This window comes from Rhipicephalus microplus, chromosome X, assembly GCF_043290135.1.
Source record: "Rhipicephalus microplus isolate Deutch F79 chromosome X, USDA_Rmic, whole genome shotgun sequence".
Lineage (NCBI taxonomy): Eukaryota > Metazoa > Arthropoda > Arachnida > Ixodida > Ixodidae > Rhipicephalus > Rhipicephalus microplus.
In genome coordinates, this window is record NC_134710.1 from 39,514,930 (window position 1) to 39,533,336 (window position 18,407).

Here is an 18,407-nt window from a genome sequence, read left to right on the forward strand (position 1 = left end):
TCAGCAGTACTAGAAACTTTTAAATCATTAATCCCACCAAAAATTCGTCTAGTGCGAATGATATGGGTGCCAGGCTATCGTAGTATACTTATAAATGAGATTGCTGACTCACTCGCGCGAGCATCCCTTGATCTTCTGATTGTGTCAATCATGCCTCTTACAGTTTATGTAACAGCTGTGAGGTTCAGAAAATTTTCCCTTCTTAAAGACTCATTAAAAATTATGATACCGAATCCAGATTTCTCGCACTTGCACTTCGCATGCAATAATAATTAAATGGTGTCCCGCGCGTAAATTGGAAGTTTCTATAACAAAATACATTGCCATGTACCACCTCCTAATTTCTACTTTAACAGGTCTAGTCTGGTGCCATTCCTTCTGTGCTCAAGCTGTAATGAACCCGAAAATATCCACCATTTTCTTCTCACATGTCACCATTTTAAAAATAAAAGAAAAAAATTGTTCTGAAATTTTATTCAAAAAACTAGGAATATCCCTAACTACTCCTAATATTTTGTCCTTTGGGGCTGCTTCATTAGCAGTGAGCGACAGGAACATCTGCGGGGCTCTCTGCAAATTCCTATGTAAATAAAAAAGATTGCCTTGTAGCCATTGATCAGCTCTCAATTTTTACTGGCCAATCTAACATTTAATAATTAACTATTACACTGTAATGACTTAACCTTCAGAAGAATTTCATATAACGATTACACCTCAGTTTTTTCAACAAATTCTATTATTTGTCTTCTTTTCCCCTTTTTTTTTACATTGTGCCAACTTATTTCCGCCAAGTAAAAACAAAGTAATTCTGTTGCACTAGTTTGGATAATCTTAAGGTATTTCCTTACATTGATCGCCGGCTTCTGGGCCAATGCCCTTTAGTGGGTGAGAGCCACAAAAAAAGATCAAGCAAACCGATTTATTTCTGCGGTGTTTTAAGCGTGTAAAATTTTCCCTCAAACTATGTACAGTTGCCAAAAGAAAAGAGAATTCGCACAGTTGTCGACCCACAACAATAATCGCCTGATTCTAGCCACCTAAACCCATCATTCCATCCAAAAATAAATAAATTTGGCAGACCCCACGCCTCGTGGCAATCGGTCTCGACGCTGAGTTTTCTGGCTTTGGGCCAAGCATTACGAGGTGGACCGACGCTTTTTTTGTGAGTTTAGTAGTTGTGTGCACATCAGCGGGTTACCAGGAACGTCGACTCCAACGGAGTATAAAGGGTAATTCTTGCCCCGATGTAACGGCAGCACTCACGTTAGAGCAACACGTCTTGGATTAACAGCACGTGAAGTGCCCTCTGTGGTGCGATGACGTGAATTTCATGCGGAACTTTTCTTAGCGTAGGTTCGCCTCGGATGATCAGTGGCTAGGGCACTCGGCTGCTAACCTGAAGGTCACGGGATCGATCCCAGCCGTGGCAGTCACATCTCTGTGGAGGCAAAATGACAGAGGCAATTCCAGGCTAATTTATTTCAAGCTTCTTTATTTTGTGCTTGAGTGTACGTGAGAGAAAGAATGAACTTTTATTTGAGCAAACGCATTGTACGCCCAAGGTAGGCGGCCTCCTTGTTCCAGGCAGCCGCGGGCCTTCGCGATCTCCCACGGCCGTTGTACCACGCTGTGGTGATTCTTCAGGCCTGGGTCTGATAACATGGCCTCCCGATGCTCTTCGGTTAGTGTAGTGGCTCTGGGGCGTTGTCTGCTTCCCCATACCATATGCAATAGGGTTTCCGGGACACGAAAGTGAGAAAAATTAATTTCGGATGAGCAATGAAATACAAAATTGGCGAAAGTTAATTATTTTACTGAATGGAATCATTTAAAATTGATTTAAATTAAAGAACTGTGAACCGCAATCACCAACATAGCTTGTACCTAAGTATTTATTAAAGCTTTCGTGGACATCTTCCAGTGGTGCTGTCAAACATACTATAGGTAAAAATAAACTACAGAAAAATCTGAAATGACGAAAAAGATGACATCTGCTGGGAAACGCCATTTTCGTACACACCGTGCGTCACAGATGCCCGGCATGGAGCGTCATGTAGTTTAGCCTAAGTAAAGTGCTAACACTCTCCGCTCGAGAAATTCAAGTTAAAGGTAACAAACATTTGCTTCAGAATTAGCTGGGATTGCTCAAAGCTATGGCTGCAAATGAGGTCACTGAGGAGGATAGGAATAAATGCACCTTAGAAATTTTGTTTACAATTATCTTTCTTTATTCGATACATGTACTAAGCGAAAGAGGCATATACAGTAGGCTCAAAGTAATTCAAACTCCACTAAACCACAAAATTTTGTTTCACTTATCAGAAGTATTTTTTTCACAGATGTGACTATGGGCAACATACCAACTAGCGTTGTGATTGTTTCTCAGCGCCGTGGCAATATTACAGACAGTAATGCATGGTTGTCAGTAAATTTTCCAGACATAGGCGATCATAGTGGTACTTGTTGTTGTACAAGGCGTGTATAAACTTGTGTAATTGAAGGACGAAATGTGTTGTGTCCCAAGACAGCTGGTAGCCCCTTCCCAATCAACGCACGCTTTCTCGCATGACATTTGGAACTGCGTCGAAAATAGCCGAAAATAACTTCCGAAAGCGTTCGGAACGTGATAAATAAAATACAAACCTTATCAACTTCGACGGAAAACTTCAACCTTCGACGGAAAAATTTTGGTCGGTCTGTTTGTCTACCTGTCTGTCTGTCTGTCTGTCTGTCTGTACAATTGTCTATTTGTCTGCCCTAACGATACCTCAAACGGCACCAAAACGGCCGACCCCATCCGCAGCGCCAACGAATATTGCTCAAGATTCAGCGTTCGTACTTGTGCGATTGTCAATTAAAAAGCAATCATTGCGCATATCTGAAGCACCATAACAACACGTCGATGTTTTGTATGTGTGCCTTTATACTAGAGAAGGTACACGCAAGTAACTCTAAGGATCGTAGCGTTTATCACGCTGCTCTGGCAGTGCAATGCGATTGCTCAAAGAAGTTAGTCTTTCCAACACTTTGATAAGACGACACGGTGGTGGCACCTGCCCGTTGCTTTGCGTTCTACACCTTATCACCTCCGAGACAGGCACGCATGTTTACGCCGTCGTTTTCAAAAAGAACTGCGAGATGCCGCTCGAGTCTAACGTGCCTCGATGTGCTCGTTCGACTTCGCTACATTCTCGAGGCACTCTAACGTAGCGCCTACGCAATACTATTCACCAATTTTCTTGCGCACAACATTAAATAAACGTTTTCTTCACTCTCTCCAGATGCAAGACTATTGTCTTTTGACGACATTTGCAGTGTAACATGTAGATTTGGGGCCAATTTTTTCCTCGGTCAGTACACGATTGTTAGTGCGCGCGGATTGCATGTTTGACTGTTTTGGAGCCAGACAATTGGCTTTATTTAATGCTGTTAATTTATATGAAAAGGCAAATTTTCAGACAGATGTTTCCACGCATGGACAAACAAGAAGTTTAAATTGACCGAGTTTGTACAATATGGAAGTTTGAAATAAGTGGCTATGAAATACGTTGAAAACAAAGCCGGCCTACCAAAAGTTTAATATTTATTTGAATCAACAGTAAGTTTGGATACTTACAGTTTGATTTAGTGAATGTCTACTCTATGCTGTAACTTTCATGTTTTACGTCGGAGGCGCTTGTTCCGAATTGTACAGTGCCGATTATGAACAAGTTGTAGCAAAGCTCATTTATTATCATCATTCTCAGATTGCTTAGTCCACTGCGCGCTGGACGTACGCCTCTCCCAATGATCTCCAGTTTACCATATATTTTGTGTGAACTGATTCCCTTTCATCCCTTCGAACTTCCTAGTTTCGTCAATCCATTTATCTCTCTCCCTTCTCCGACTGCGTTATCCATTCATTCGTAACAACTCTGTTGCTTTTACTGAGCACCAGTTGTGTTTTCTACGCGTTACGTGACCAGCCTGCGGGTCCATTTTTGTCGCTTCATCTCAACCGCATCTTCGCAACTGCTGTGTGTTCTCTTAGTCGTTCAGTCATCCTGAAATCTGTCAATGTCATTCCCATTAGTCTGCGTTTCATTGCACGCTGCATGGTCCGCATCGTTTGCTCTAGTTGTCTTTTTTTTAATCTCCCCATACGTCAGAACTGGCATATGCAGTGGTTCTATACTTTTCGCTTTGATGATAGTGGCAAATTTCCGGACATTACTTGGGAATGCCACCCTAGTGAGCTCCAGCCTATTCCTATTCTTAGGTGAATTTTTTGTGTGATTAGGTTCTCCCGTAAATAGTTTTCCTAGGTTAACGTCTTCTCGTATACACACGAATGTATTGTTGTCTATCTTAACTTCTTTCTGTTTCACCAGGTAATTTAGCTTGTACCTTTCTTTTTTGCCCATACTCATTTTGAGTTCTACCTTAATATTATTTGCTCAGTTTAGTTCCTCATTCATTTTTCGCAATTCGCTTCTATCATTACTGAAGAGCACATATCGTCTGCAAATAGCATGTCGTTAAGCTATTATCCGTCAACCGTGATTCCTTGCTTTGCTTTACCGATGACTTTGCTTGCCTATGGCAGAGCTATCGACAAGCAAATTATAAACCCCTGGTCATTTAAATTGGGAGGCTCTTCGTAGATGTCTTGGCCTCTAGAAGGTTTCTCGGGGCGCCTTCTTTGGGTTACAGCAACAAGAACATCGGCTTAGCCATATGCAAATTTCTTGGTTACAAAAAAGGAATTCCTTGTTATTTTATTCCTAATCAAAATTTCGTACTTCCAAATTCCTCTCTATAATAACTTGTCCTCAGAACTTCTAAATGCTCTCATTAATTTATTGTTTCTTATCATTGTACTATTGTTATTTTAATTATTATATAAACAATTTCTTTTTACTTTACCTCGCCAAACAATTCATCCTTCCTTCTTCGTTTCAACTGAATTTTTTTTTCTTTATTAAGCGCTGCTTTTATGGCCGATCCGCCTTAGAGGTTTATAATAATTAATGGGGTTTAACGTCCTAAAACAACAGTATGATAACGAAAGACGCCGTAGTGGAGGGCTTCGGGAAATTCTACCACCTGGGTTTTTTTTAACGTGCGTCTAAATCCAAGTTCACGGGCCTCAATCACGTTCGCCTACACAGAAAATGCGGCCGCCGCTACCGAGATTTGATTCCGCGACCTACGGATCAGCAGCCGAGTAGCCTTTTGAGTCGTTATGGGTCTAGACTCAAAGCACAAGTGAGCCAGCATCGTCACTTGAGCGACGCTGCGAATGCTGAAAGCGTTCACTTTGAACATAACGATGAACGCGTTGATAATGATGATGAACGACATAACAATGAAGACGACCGGGTCGAAACAGAGCTGTGTGCCCGCACGAGCGCCTTTAAATATGAGAATACGATTATGATTTTTCAAAGAGTTGAGCATAAAGATTGAGCAGGTTGATTGTTAAGGCAGTCGAAGAGAATCACGAACGTGTTCATGCACAATTTTGTTAACAAGATAAGACCTCATTAACCATTATGGTGATATTGATGAATGCTTTGAACGAGAGCTGTGGGCAAGCTAAGTTCCTAGGGGCAATAAAGAAGATTATGGACCTGTACAATACACTAGGTGCTTTGGCTCTAGGCTTCAGCCACAAGAATGCTTTTGATGCCGTTTGCCGCTACCTTCACGAAACGAAACAAATTCTTAGAAGAACCGGGCATTGGGCGAGTTGGTATTCCACTGTGGTTGGCATTTTGCGCAAAAAAAATGAACAAGAAGAAAAAGAGCACAGAGAGGTGCGGTCTGCGTCTCCTTTTTCTGCTTCTTCTCCTCTGTCTGTTTTTTTTCTTCCATCTTGTCCGTTTTTCTTTATTTTGTGCAAAATACCATCCACAATGAAACAGAAGCGGCTGCAGGTTACTACTTGCGGAAGTATTTTATTGCAGTAATGAATTATTTTTTAGGTCTTTTTATCCCCTACATTTCTGTTCAAGATAACGAAAATATGGTCTCATCTCAATGGGGGGAAGCAGTTATTTCACTTTTTCTCTTTATGGACGCTGTTTTAGGTATCAATATTCTATACTGAAAGTGTGTCAGAAAATCACATAATTAATTCTAGGCCGATCCCTCAGAATGGGTATGAGCCATGTTAGAGGAGACATAGAGGTATCATCATCATCACCACCACCATGCCACCTTGTTACCAACGTTCACAATAGTAATCACTCGTTTTCTTTTAGAAGTAAATCTACATATTCCTGGTTTTAATTGCGAAGCATTTCTTGGTGAACTTCCGTGACTTTGAGCGTATCTATCTATCTATCTATCTATCTATCTATCTATCTGTCTATCTATCTATCTATCTATCTATCTATCTATCTATCTATCTATCTATCTATCTATCTATCTATCTATCTATCTATCTATCTAGTCGCTTACGTTTGGGTGCTCTCGTGGCCACCCCCTTAACTTGGCGTGAACCAAAATTAGCATGGGAGGGTAACGTGGCTTGACGAGTTTGACGCGCTGGTCAGAACATGAATAATGTCAACTTTCCATCGCGTACGTCGTCAAACACTTCCCGCAAGACAGTGGCACCTACCTACGGGCGGGTATGTGCCCCTGGCATGCGGGTATGTGCCACAGGTGATTGACACTTAGTATCTACCCAGGAACGACAAGAACACACATGGGCAATTTTAACGCGTGAGCGCTAAGCAATACCCGACATTGGTAGCGTCGACCCAACGAAGGCATAGAATAAAAGTCAGTGTTAAGAAAAAACAGACATAGGCAGCGTTGACAACCCGAAAAATGCAAATAACAAATTTCAGGGTTCCAGCAGGAATAAAACCTAAGCATTCTGCGTGGCAGTCAAGCATTCAACCACAGAGCTACACCAGGTCTCGGAACTACTTTTCAAATAGACGGTAATCTTCATGAAACGTCAATAACGGTTGCAGTACTGCCTACCCAATTTTACAAATATTACATATGAACTCCTTTAATACAGCCATTACGTCGGCTTAACGTCAATTGTGGTGAGGTGCCATGCGCTGAAGTTGATTTATGTAGCAGTGTCTCGGGCCAGTATCTTCGCGAGCATTAGCGCTTCATATCAGCTTCTGGTGTTGCTAATAGGCTTGTTCCTGTTAGCATCATTGCACTGGTGCAAACAACTGGTTATATAAATATCTGCAACTCTTCAACATATGTCTGTGTGTGCGACAATTGTACATATATGTAGCATCCTTTCATGACGTGTCTTTCGAAAAAAAAATTCGACACGGTCACTTTTCCTGCGCATGCTTCGCATATCGTAGATTCCCAGGTACGTGGAATCTGCCAAACATTTTCGGTTATTCTCATTCTCGATCATTTGTATTCTCATTACACGTGTTAACTGGATAACTGATAACTGAATAACTGATAACTGGATAACTGATAACTGGATAAGTGACCATGGCATATGCTGGCAAATTTCATCATTCACGCATCAACCCATGCACACTCTATTTACAGACTGTAAAAGTGCATACATCAGTGTACAAGGACTCGCCGTTCTTATTTCTGGGCGTCAGCAACTATACGATGACTGCTTTGATGACGCGTCCCTGTCCCCTGAGTCGACACTTGCTTCGTTTTGCTTAACTTCCCAAAATAACAATACTTGGGCGATGGGAGGCCTGGAAAGGCTGTGGCATCGAAACTATCGTTGTTCTCGTTTTTTTTTTTTGCTTTTCAAAAAAAAAACATTTATCTCGTGATCGCATGGTTACCGAACTGTCCGACAATCAGCAAAGCATGAAGTCGTCGTCGAAACCTCTTGTCTGGAGTTTTGATGGCCGTGTACCTTCAAAAGATGTTATGCAATGCTTCGAGTATGAATGCCACACGGTATTTCTGTGAGCTTGCCTCGTACCCAAGCTTGAGCCAACGGAAACCAACGTACTAGTAATCATTAAAAATAAGCAAATAAATAAATAAAATTGCAAATCGAGTGCTCTAAAAATGCAAATGTTTGTTATTAATTAAATGAAATTGCGTCGAAACATTTTCTATAGGTGCAGATGTTCGCTTAAGACCTATCTCTTATACAGGAGTAATGGGTTGAATTGTAGACACAATCAGGCACCCTTGAGGGCGCAAATTTACTTCTCGTGCACTTTTCCATTGTTGAAGTCCACAGTTTGGCAAAACAGATGTACTTATACAGTACATCCCAACTAATTCGGGCGGTGATAAAAGTAAAACAAAGTAACCCGAGATACGACCAACGGCATTTTGTTAGTGGCAGCCTATTGCTTGGCACCTCCTTGCTTTTTCGTTGTTGTAGTTGACGCTTGCTTATTTACCTAAATGATTAACTGCACCACTACAAAAATTCAGACGTCCCATAATATATTCTATTTGAAAAAATCAACCTGAAAGGTAGCCCTTCACCATTTCTATAAATTTTGAAGCGTTTGCCACTTATAGTAATTGATTTACATGTGGGATTTACATCCCAAAACTACCATATGTTTATTAAATACGCCTTAGCGGAAAACTCCAGAAATTTCGCCCACCTGGGGTTCTTTATGGTGCGCTCAAATCTGAGCACATGGGCCTGCAGCATTTTTGCCTCCATCGAAAATACAGCCGCCGCCGCCTGAATTCCATCCCGTGAGCTGCGGGTCAGCAGCCGACTACCTTAGCTATTAGACTACCGCGGCGGGGCTTTCACACTTATAGGGCAAAATTAATAAATTGCATCATTCAAAACGAGAGAACAGAGGGACAATAAAGTCAAATAACAATTTACGTCAGAGTGAAAGCTCAATGTATGACAACATCTAAAACGACAATATTATCAACTACGGTACTCTGCTTACCGAGATATTAGGGTAAATGCACAAAAACACAAGTGCCGCAGTAGGACATTTTCAAAATGATCCCGATGACATCGGACAGACCGTCTTCAATTATTCACTAGTAATCAATCTAACTGCACTAAATAAAGAACCTTCTGTGCATCAAGAGACGCAATGAAATGTGTCTTGTTTGTGTCTGTTTGATTCATGGAAAAAAGAACCGCCGTACCTTACTATAGGGAATGGCGCGAGTTGTTCAAAAATTGAATTTTCCCGTGGTGACCAAGGAGGATACATAAAACTTGCGTTTTATTTACCCTCCTTGGTGGTGACGCGGTACAGGTAATGCCATCTAATGGGGCGCAGTTGAAACAAAAAAAATGGCAGCATATCCATGGAGTGAATGATGGAGAGTGGGGCGAAGCATCTGTCCGTCCATTCGTTCTTGCTTCCGTCCGTCCATGCGTGCGTCTGTGTGGTCGCCCATGCGTCCATCCGCCCGTCCGTGTGTGCGTATGTTCGTGCTTCCGCCCGTCCATCTATTCGTCCGTCCCTGCGTTCGTCCATGCATCTGTTCCTGTGTCCGTCCATGCGTCCATCCGTCCATGGAGCCATCCGTGCGTCCGTCCATGCATCTGGCTGTGTGTCCGTTCATCCACCTATTCAACACTCCAAGTACCACCATCTCGCATCTTGTCATCATGTATTCCTCATACGGAAGCACCGCCACCTAGTGGACATTCCAAGGACTGAACGAGAGGAGGCACACGCACACTTTCTTACGGCTTGCGCTTCGTGTCTACTTCCCACCATTAACCACCTCGAGTTCATGGTATATACTAGTCCACAGTATTCATGGCACTGCGGCCCAACGCTCGCTAAACCTTTCTAAAACCAAGGAGGTTACGCCCAGCGAGTATAACCATAGCAACCCTTTCTTGTCAGATAGTGCTCAATGTACATGTCAATGGCTGCCAATGGGGAATGAGAGACAGGAGAATTTGGGTTTGAGTTAACGCACATTAACGCCGACGCTGCGAATTTTGTATTGTTCAACAACGCACAGAAGAAATCTCCCACCGGCACCACCTTGGAGGTCAAATGTAAGACTGCTTACACACTACTACTACGACTACGAGGGACGAACGGGTGCCGCTATAAGGAGTTTCGCCCCTAAAACGTCGGCAATCTCGAAGCTAATGGCGGGAAATGGATCAATGACCATTGTTGCTGCTGTGGCTCCAGCTTCGGTCTGCTGCTACTATCGCAGTAAAGCCGGGCGATGTTGTTCACGGCAACAGTGGCGTGAGACGGTCCGGTGAGCCCGCTTATTGAGGCGGGTAACTTTAAGTGCGCTAACCCGATGGGGACCACTAAAGCGTAATTTTATTTCCAAATAGGCCCTTCCTTGACACAAAAGTAACACTACGAGGTTTCTGGACTGCCATTTTTGAACAATCAACGTCGACTAGTGTCCCTTTAAGCTAACGAGCACCCGCACCCGTCGCGCGTGACAGCGGTACTCCCGAGGGGGGCCTTGAAGAACTGCAGCCCTTTTTCAGGCTGGCTTTATTGGCGCAAGAATTTGAAAAGGCACTTGACACGAAAGACTGATCACGGACTATTTCGTCAACTTGTTTTGTGTCACATAATAAATTCGTGGAGACTTCTATTTTTTTTCTTGCTAATGTTATAATTTCTAAATAAATAAAGAAAACAAATACTTAGAGGCAGCGGCGTAGGATAACATTTTTTTTTTCGAGGGATGGGGCGTTTCCTCAATTTCAGGGGGAGGGGCAGGAAAATGTGGTTGAGCGCCATTTTGTGCTCCATAAGCTATTAGCGGTTCGGTGTGCCATTCACTGACTACGCGACTGCTTAGAGGCCCGTATACTGTGTGATACAGGGTCCAAATTTTCGGAGGCCTCCACTACGGCGTCCTTCTTAATCATATCATGGTTTCGAGACGCACAACCCCACATATTCATCCAAGGTAACAATACAGGACTGCCTGCAGGTACAGTGCCTAGAATAATGCACTGCAGGCACGAAGTAACCACATGACTACTATCAAAACACCGCTGGTCACGTCTTGGTATATCGTTACATTTGGGCGCGTTGGTCACTAGCCAGAGGAAAGGGGAAGAGGGGGGAATTCGAGGTATTCAACACTCCGTTCATCTTCATCCTTCGCACGAAAAAAGTTTTTGGCTACGCCCCTTGCGTAAATTATTACTTCACGTTGGATAGAGCAACTATTCGCTTTAGATCATTGGAAAAAAGTCAATCAGTGAAAAAAAATTCTTCCAAATGTTTTAGCATGAGAAGGGCTATTTATTTAGAAATATAAGAGAAACTTTCTTCCGTTTTGAACTTTGTTCACGTCGCGGAGGTGTATTTTTATGGCGTATCAGGTGTCTGACACAGCAGTACATGGAATCGACTTCCTGATATTGAACGCTAGTTCTGTGTTTTTGTGTGTGTCTGGTCGGTTTACGAGGCTAGTTGTTCTCGTATACCCGCAGACTGTACAGGATTTAATCAGTACCCGTGGCTTCAGTGTCCTCAAATATCGTGCCTCTCGCATGACTTCCAGTTATCACGTGTAATTATTTTTTTGCTAAACAGGAAGCAAACAGCTGAGCCCTTGTGTCATGAATTAAGCTGATGAATGGTTTTTCGGGGATGGTGTATAGCTGTCCTCGGTCGTCACGCGTTCTTCGTTTGTCGTTCCTCGTTTTGCAGTATTCTGGTCTTCGTTTCGAAGCTATCCCGGCTGTGGCGGCTGCATTTCCGATGGAGGCGGAAATGTTGTAGGCCCGTGTGCTCAGATTTGGGTGCACGTTAAAAAACCCCAGGTGGTCTAAATTTCCGGAGCCCTCCACTACGGCATCTCTCATAATCATATGGTGGTGTTGGGACGTTAAACCCCACATATCAATCAATCAATCAATCAATCAATCATTAAAGACCACCATATGGTCGAACACTCCGGAGCCCTCCACTACGCGCGAACGACCCACATGCGAACGTACGCGTTTCAACGCTTCGAGTGTCGCAGTCAGATCTTTTTTGCTAGCGAAATGCCAGTACACTGCTGTGTGCCACTGTGCAAGCAGCGCGGAGTCACAGACAGCGATGGGAGCAAGGTATGTGGCATGAATTACAATTTTGCAGCGATCATTTAAACGCAAAACAGGGTATGGCGTGCACAAGCTTTATGGGCACAGTCTAGGATGCATGTATCTCCGCAGTGCGTGGGCTGCACGAGAGCAATGCAGGACTAACCATTTTACTGTGTTACGAGGACAGGCCGTGTTTTTATAGGTTTGTCAGCTTTGCGGCTAGGTGTTTTCACTACGTCGGGCCTCTACACGACAGTGGTGATCTTCGATTTACCGTCTCGAACTCGCTGAGAAGCTGTGCGGCATTCAAATTTTCTTATGACTTCGGGGAACCCTTGGACTACCCGCGGTGAGTCTGAGATGGTAAATCGAAGAGCCCCGGTGATTCCCTGCAGTCAAATAGAGAGCCCGCCACTGCTGGTGGTGTAACTAGTGCGACAGAACTGAACTGTTAGGACGGGCTTTTTTGTGACGAGATTACACCATGTAGGTAGACGACGTATAAATGTTATTTTTGAAGGTGATTGCGCACAGAGACGTGCAGAGCTTCCGCTACTCCGAGTAACATGTCGTACACGCATCCTAGAAAGGCAGCTTGGTTGCTTGTCCGCGTTCAAGCTCCGTTGTGTCTGTAAGTGCGGTCACCGCGCAGCAATAAAACAGTCATTCGGAAGATAAGGGCTATGCCCACTTTGGAACAAAAAAGTATCTGCTCAGGCACTTAACTTCAATTTCCCCAACGTCCGCACCCGCAACTTTTTCATTGGGGCCTCTCTCACTAATTTTCCTTTACCAACGAAATAAAATCGAAAAGATAGCGGGGCGCACTGCTGTAGGTTTCAAAAACTGGCACCATAAGTATCGCCAGGACTTGACTGAATAACGTTCTGTATGAGTTCAGAGCACGGCAGTCCTATTTATTCGTAAGATGGGATTCATTCTCTGCATTTTTGTCTCTTTGGCTCAGTTGCGTTGCAGCTGTTTTTTTTTTTTTGTGTTGCAACTCACCTCACTTAAAAAAATGTTTCATGTTGCATTATAAAACATACAGCTGTGGAGACAGCCATAACGTAGTTGTATGGGATTCAGCATTTTGGCTGCCTTACACTCACAGCTCCTAGAAACCTTTGAAGCTACTTAGATATGAAAAATAACTGCAATGCACATATAAGTGGGACCTCTATTCCCTGTGAGATGAATCTGTGATAGTGCCTATGTTTGTAAAGAACAATCGTTTAAACAGCGAAAAGAAACCTAGCTCATGACGTCGCACTGAATGTTTGTTTGCTTATATCTTGTAGGTATCCTTCCACCGCTTTCCGAAAGATGCAATGACATACTAGTGGTAAGATGTGGCAAGATTCCTAAACAGTTTGTCCACATGACATGTTCGGGCACTGGGAAATGTTTTGCTGTGGCCATCGCAGTAGCTCAGCGCAGTGAAGCAAGTGTTCAGGAGTCGTACGCCCGTACTAGCGAACGCGTTGCCGTCGACCGCTCGCCCACATTAAAATGGCGGCGGGGTCAAAATGCACAGTGTTGCCAGAGCACAAAGCAATTTCGCATATGGTCCATTGGGTTTACTGCCGATGAATTTGAAAGTTTGAGGCCATTTATAAAATTATGCGTTTGAGGTACAGCCATGGTATTGACATTCAATATTGTAAACATTATGTTCTAGTAGGTCGCAAAGTTATGAAACACTAGCTGGTTTAGCTTAGGTGGAAAAAAAATCTCAAATTAAGCAACTTTTAAAAAATGTCACCTGTTCAAATATTTTTCTGAAACACTTTGCTTCAGCATACAAGCTTCAAACAATGCTGCTTCACTCTTCATTACTTGTACATTTATTAGAAAAAAATCATCAAGCTAATATTTGTGTTTTTATATGCTAGTTAACTTTCGAAAATGACAAGAGACGAAATTGGTCCCTCTGTACAAAATAAGTACAAAATTTTTTTTGTCCTAAACTATGCAGTTAGTAAAAAAAAAACAAGCTGCACTTTCAGGCTACTGGGTGGTATGTGCACAAAATATAAAATAAACAATCGAACCTAAAATATCAACTTTTTTACACGTGTCGATCTCTCATTGAATCACCCTCAACTATTTTTTTAAAGGAATTACATCCTTCTTTTCTTCCGTGTGTGCTCAAAAAAAGTTAGAAATGTCAATACATACCAACTCTCCCAGCTATCTGTTTTACTGCTATCGCCCTTTTCCACAATTAATACCATGCCGTCCTCAGTTTTACTGCTGTAGCACTTTTTTTAAAATCAATACCATGCAGTGCTCAGCGAGAAGCAAATTACATAGAGTGAGCCTGTGCCACAGCAATTGCACGGCGCCTCGGCAAGACGTACATGGGAAACGGGCCGCAGGCTCCACAAAGATACAAGCAGAGAGAATTCAGCTGGCTTGAGCGTTGCATACTAACAATGCACAGCGATGAATCCAGAATAATTCATTTGCTGCAGAAGACTACAAATATGTCTCGTACAAATCTTAGACCTCTAAATTAAGCATATAAACAGCGTGTCGTTTACGACCTGGCCTTATATGCAAACAAGTTGGGCCCGGTGAAAACTAAATTTAGTAGTTCCATACAAAGAGGTTCATACAAAGCCTTGTACCGTATTTACTCGCGTAATGATCGCACTCGCATAATGATCGCACCCCTAAATTTTGTCGCCTAAATTCGACTTCTTTTCCCCCCGCGTAATGATGGCACCCTGAACTTGCCGCATCGACATGTTATGTGCCAAATCTAGCTGAACGCGCCTATCATTGTTTCTGTGATCTGAAGGCGGGCATCACTATGCTAATGCCGTAAATTTACTGATTTAAATGAAAGCATTCCTTATTTAGATGGAAGAAACTGTTTCGACGCGCGTGACGTACTCACAACCTTCATAACTGACGCAAAGAAGAAAAAAAAAAAGCGGTGGCTTCGCTCCACGGAGTGCTTCGCTCCGTTACAGTGTACTAAAAGAGGGCAGTGGGCTTACTCCACCGCTACTCTGACGCATTTGGCGTCACATAGGAGAGATGGCGCCACAGGCATCTTCAATGGAAGCTTCACCTGCAGAAGCTGCTCACCGATGGCCGCTCGTAAAAGTTGGAACGTGCATTTATTCGATATTTGTAATAAACTTGCATGTTTTGACTGCCCTCTGATTATATTAAGAGCTTCTGGTGCTCTCGCTTCACAGTAAATGCGACCCCGCATAAGCATTCATTATTTGGAATTTTGGTCGTTTGTGCTTATAGCGGGTGGGGCCCTGCTAGCGACGGTGGCTGGTCGGCGGGGTCCTATTTACAGGTACGCGCGAGTCGCGCTTAATTCGCTCCAACTTCGTCGATAAAGCAGCCTTCCAGGCGCATTTAGCTGTAGCATATCCGACGTACCCCAATTAGCCAGCCTTGGGACGTTTATTCGTCACATGTACACGAGTCCGAACGATATGTCTTGTACTGACACAGCTAGGGGAAGCGTAGCGTCCCCGTCCTGGCACGCGGTCGACGCGGCACGATCAGCTGTGAAAAAAAAAAAAAGAAATGGGGGGTGGGGGGTGGCAGCGCACCGCCTGCTGCGACTCTATTGTTTTCCCCGTCGTCCCTAATACTGAGACGCGATCTCTTAATTGCACAGCTGCGCACACAGCAAGAGAACGCGCGGTTCATTGCGTTAATTACGTCGTACACACACTCGCGGACAAGTTCATCGCACTCGCGAAACGCACGGCGGACGACGCGTCGTTGATTACCTAACTCTGAGACACGATCTCTTCATTGCAGAGCAGCGCAAACAGCAAGAGAACGCACCCCAACGTCTGCAAGGCGCGGTTCATTCCGTTAATTAAAACGGCCAGCATCGCTCATGCACTCGCAAAATGCACCGCGGACGACACCAAACTCTCGCGAGGAAGCCACAACTACAGGGGCAAATTTCTCTACCAAATTTGGCGGCAGTCTGGCAACACTGACCCTCTTAGTGTGGCAACAAATTATACAACGCTATAACAACGCCAAATAGAACCTTGCCCAACCCGCTCGACAGAACGGAAGATGACCCTCTGTAGCCCCGTGTACATGGACGCGACGGGGGCGAGCTGAGTTGAGTGGCGGGTTCAGCTTACCTCGACGCGCCCGAGTTTGGACAGTGCGACCCTCTGTGGGACACTGCCGGTTCCGACAGGGAATCGTGCGGCGACGACACTGACGCCAGTGATGCTTCGGAATCTGAATGAACGTAGGGGGTCATAGAGGTAAAAAATAAAGTGTGCCATGCATGTAGCTCCTGCCTAATGCGTGCATTTTATTACAAAGGTAAGCTTTAATTGACTTTTATTTTTGGTTATGTTCATAATAGCTACCGTAAGAATACTGATTAGCGACTTTTTTGCGTTTCCGGTGCTCAGAATATTTTTTCACAGAAAATTTACCCCGCGTAATAATCGCATGCGAGTATATACGGTATGCAACGTTATTGCACAAGCATGTTCGTTTCAATACATTTGATTCCAATTTTAGTTGTCAACCACCAATATTTCCGTCATAGAGATTATTCATTAAATATCATTTATCAGTATCTTCATATTTCTTCCCACTAGTTGCATGGCAAAATGTCTGAAAGTTACATTTAGTCCCATGCACAAAAGTGACCACTGCTGCTAAAATATACCTGAAATGTGAAGAGCTTCCCAGTTAGCTAAAACTTTGTGTACTTCAATCATCAGCAAACTGCATTTGATTGATTGATTTGTGGGGTGTAACGTCCCAAAACCACCATATGATTATGAGAGACGCCGTAGTGGAGGGCTCCGGAAATTTCGACCACCTGGGGTTCTTTAAAGTGCACCCAAATCTGAGCACACGGGCCTACAACATTTCCGCCTCCATCGGAAATGCAGTCGCCGCAGCCTGGAATCGAACCCGCGACCTGCGGGTCAGCAGCCGAGTACCTTAGCCACTAGACCACCACGGCGAGGCCAAACTGCATTTGACCATCACTTATATACCTAGCAGAATTCAGGTCCAAAAAAAAATATCGAAGTAAGTGAGAGCACTTGCCCCAATACGGTATGCTCGTGGTAATATTATGTACTCCCAGGGTGCAGCACACAGAAACAACACCCGAAGCACTTGCCCCAATACGGTATGCTCGTGGTAATATTATGTACTCCCAGAGCGCAGCACACAGAAACAACACCCGAAGCACTTGCCCCAATACCGTATGCTCGTGGTAATACTATGCACTCCCAGGGTGCAGCACACAGAAACAACACCCGAAGCACTTGCCCCAACACCGTATGCTCGTGGTAATACTATGCACTCCCAGGGTGCAGCACACAGAAACAACACCCGAAGCACTTGCCCCAACACTCGTGATAATACTATGCACTCCCAGGGTGCAGCACACAGAAACAACACCCGAAGCACTTGCCCCATTACGGTATGCTCGTGGTAATACTATGCACTCCCAGGGTGCAGCACACAAAAACAACACCCGAAGCACTTGCCCCATTACGGTATGCTAGTGGTAATACTATGCACTCCCAGGGTGCAGCACACAGAAACAACACCCGAAGCACTTGCCCCAATACGGTATGCTTGTGGTAATATTATGTACTCTTAGGGTGCAGCACACGGAAACAACACCCGAAACTTTTTTTTTAGAGCCGAGACATAGTTTGCTGTGCTCATTGAGTTTCCTCCTAACTCATGTAAGGGTGGAAGACACTTTCCAAATTTTTTGTATTTGGAAAAGTGATATAACCAGGGTTGCAACTGCCAAAATAGACTAGAGCAATTTTTGGAGCAGCAAAATGCTACTTTTGAAGCCCTAAAAGCCAAATTCGGAGCAGGTTTCTGGGAAAAAAACATTCATGTTTCATCACAAAAGATTGAACTTGGAGCCGTTTATTTATTTATTTATTCATGTTACTTTACAAGTTCCCGTGGGGACATTGAGTCAGGGGGAAAAGAAAACACAAAACATAACAGAAGCAACAGAGTACAAAACATTACAATGTGGTAATATAACATAACTTACAGAGGAAGGACATGCAAAAACAATGTAGTTACAATGGTGGTGTCTAATAGAAAGTTGAATAAATGGCAGGTACTCAAAATAAATGGTGCCAAAACATGAGCACGAGGAACAAAGAACACATTTGCAGATATGTACAGGTATACAGAGCTAAATTTCATTGATTGAAAGTGTTGTGTTAGGAAGATCATTCTATAGTGTTACGGCTGTGGGCAGTGCTGATAAGTTAAATGCTTGGGTGCGGCCGTAAATGCGTTTGAAACTTCGCTGGTTGTTTAGTCAATTTGACATGCGCAGGGAAGTTTCTAGGGGAAGGGGGGATAAAGGCAGTTTACATATTTGTGAAGTAAGCAAACGATTGTAACAGTGCGA

At 43.6% G+C, this 18,407-nt stretch overlaps 1 protein-coding gene across 2 annotated transcripts in view; it reads left to right on the top strand.

The window, feature by feature from the left end:
• LOC142775009 (uncharacterized) overlaps positions 1-18,407 on the top strand; it is an 83,214-nt gene that overhangs the window by 1,540 nt on the left and 63,267 nt on the right. The window lies entirely within an intron of this gene.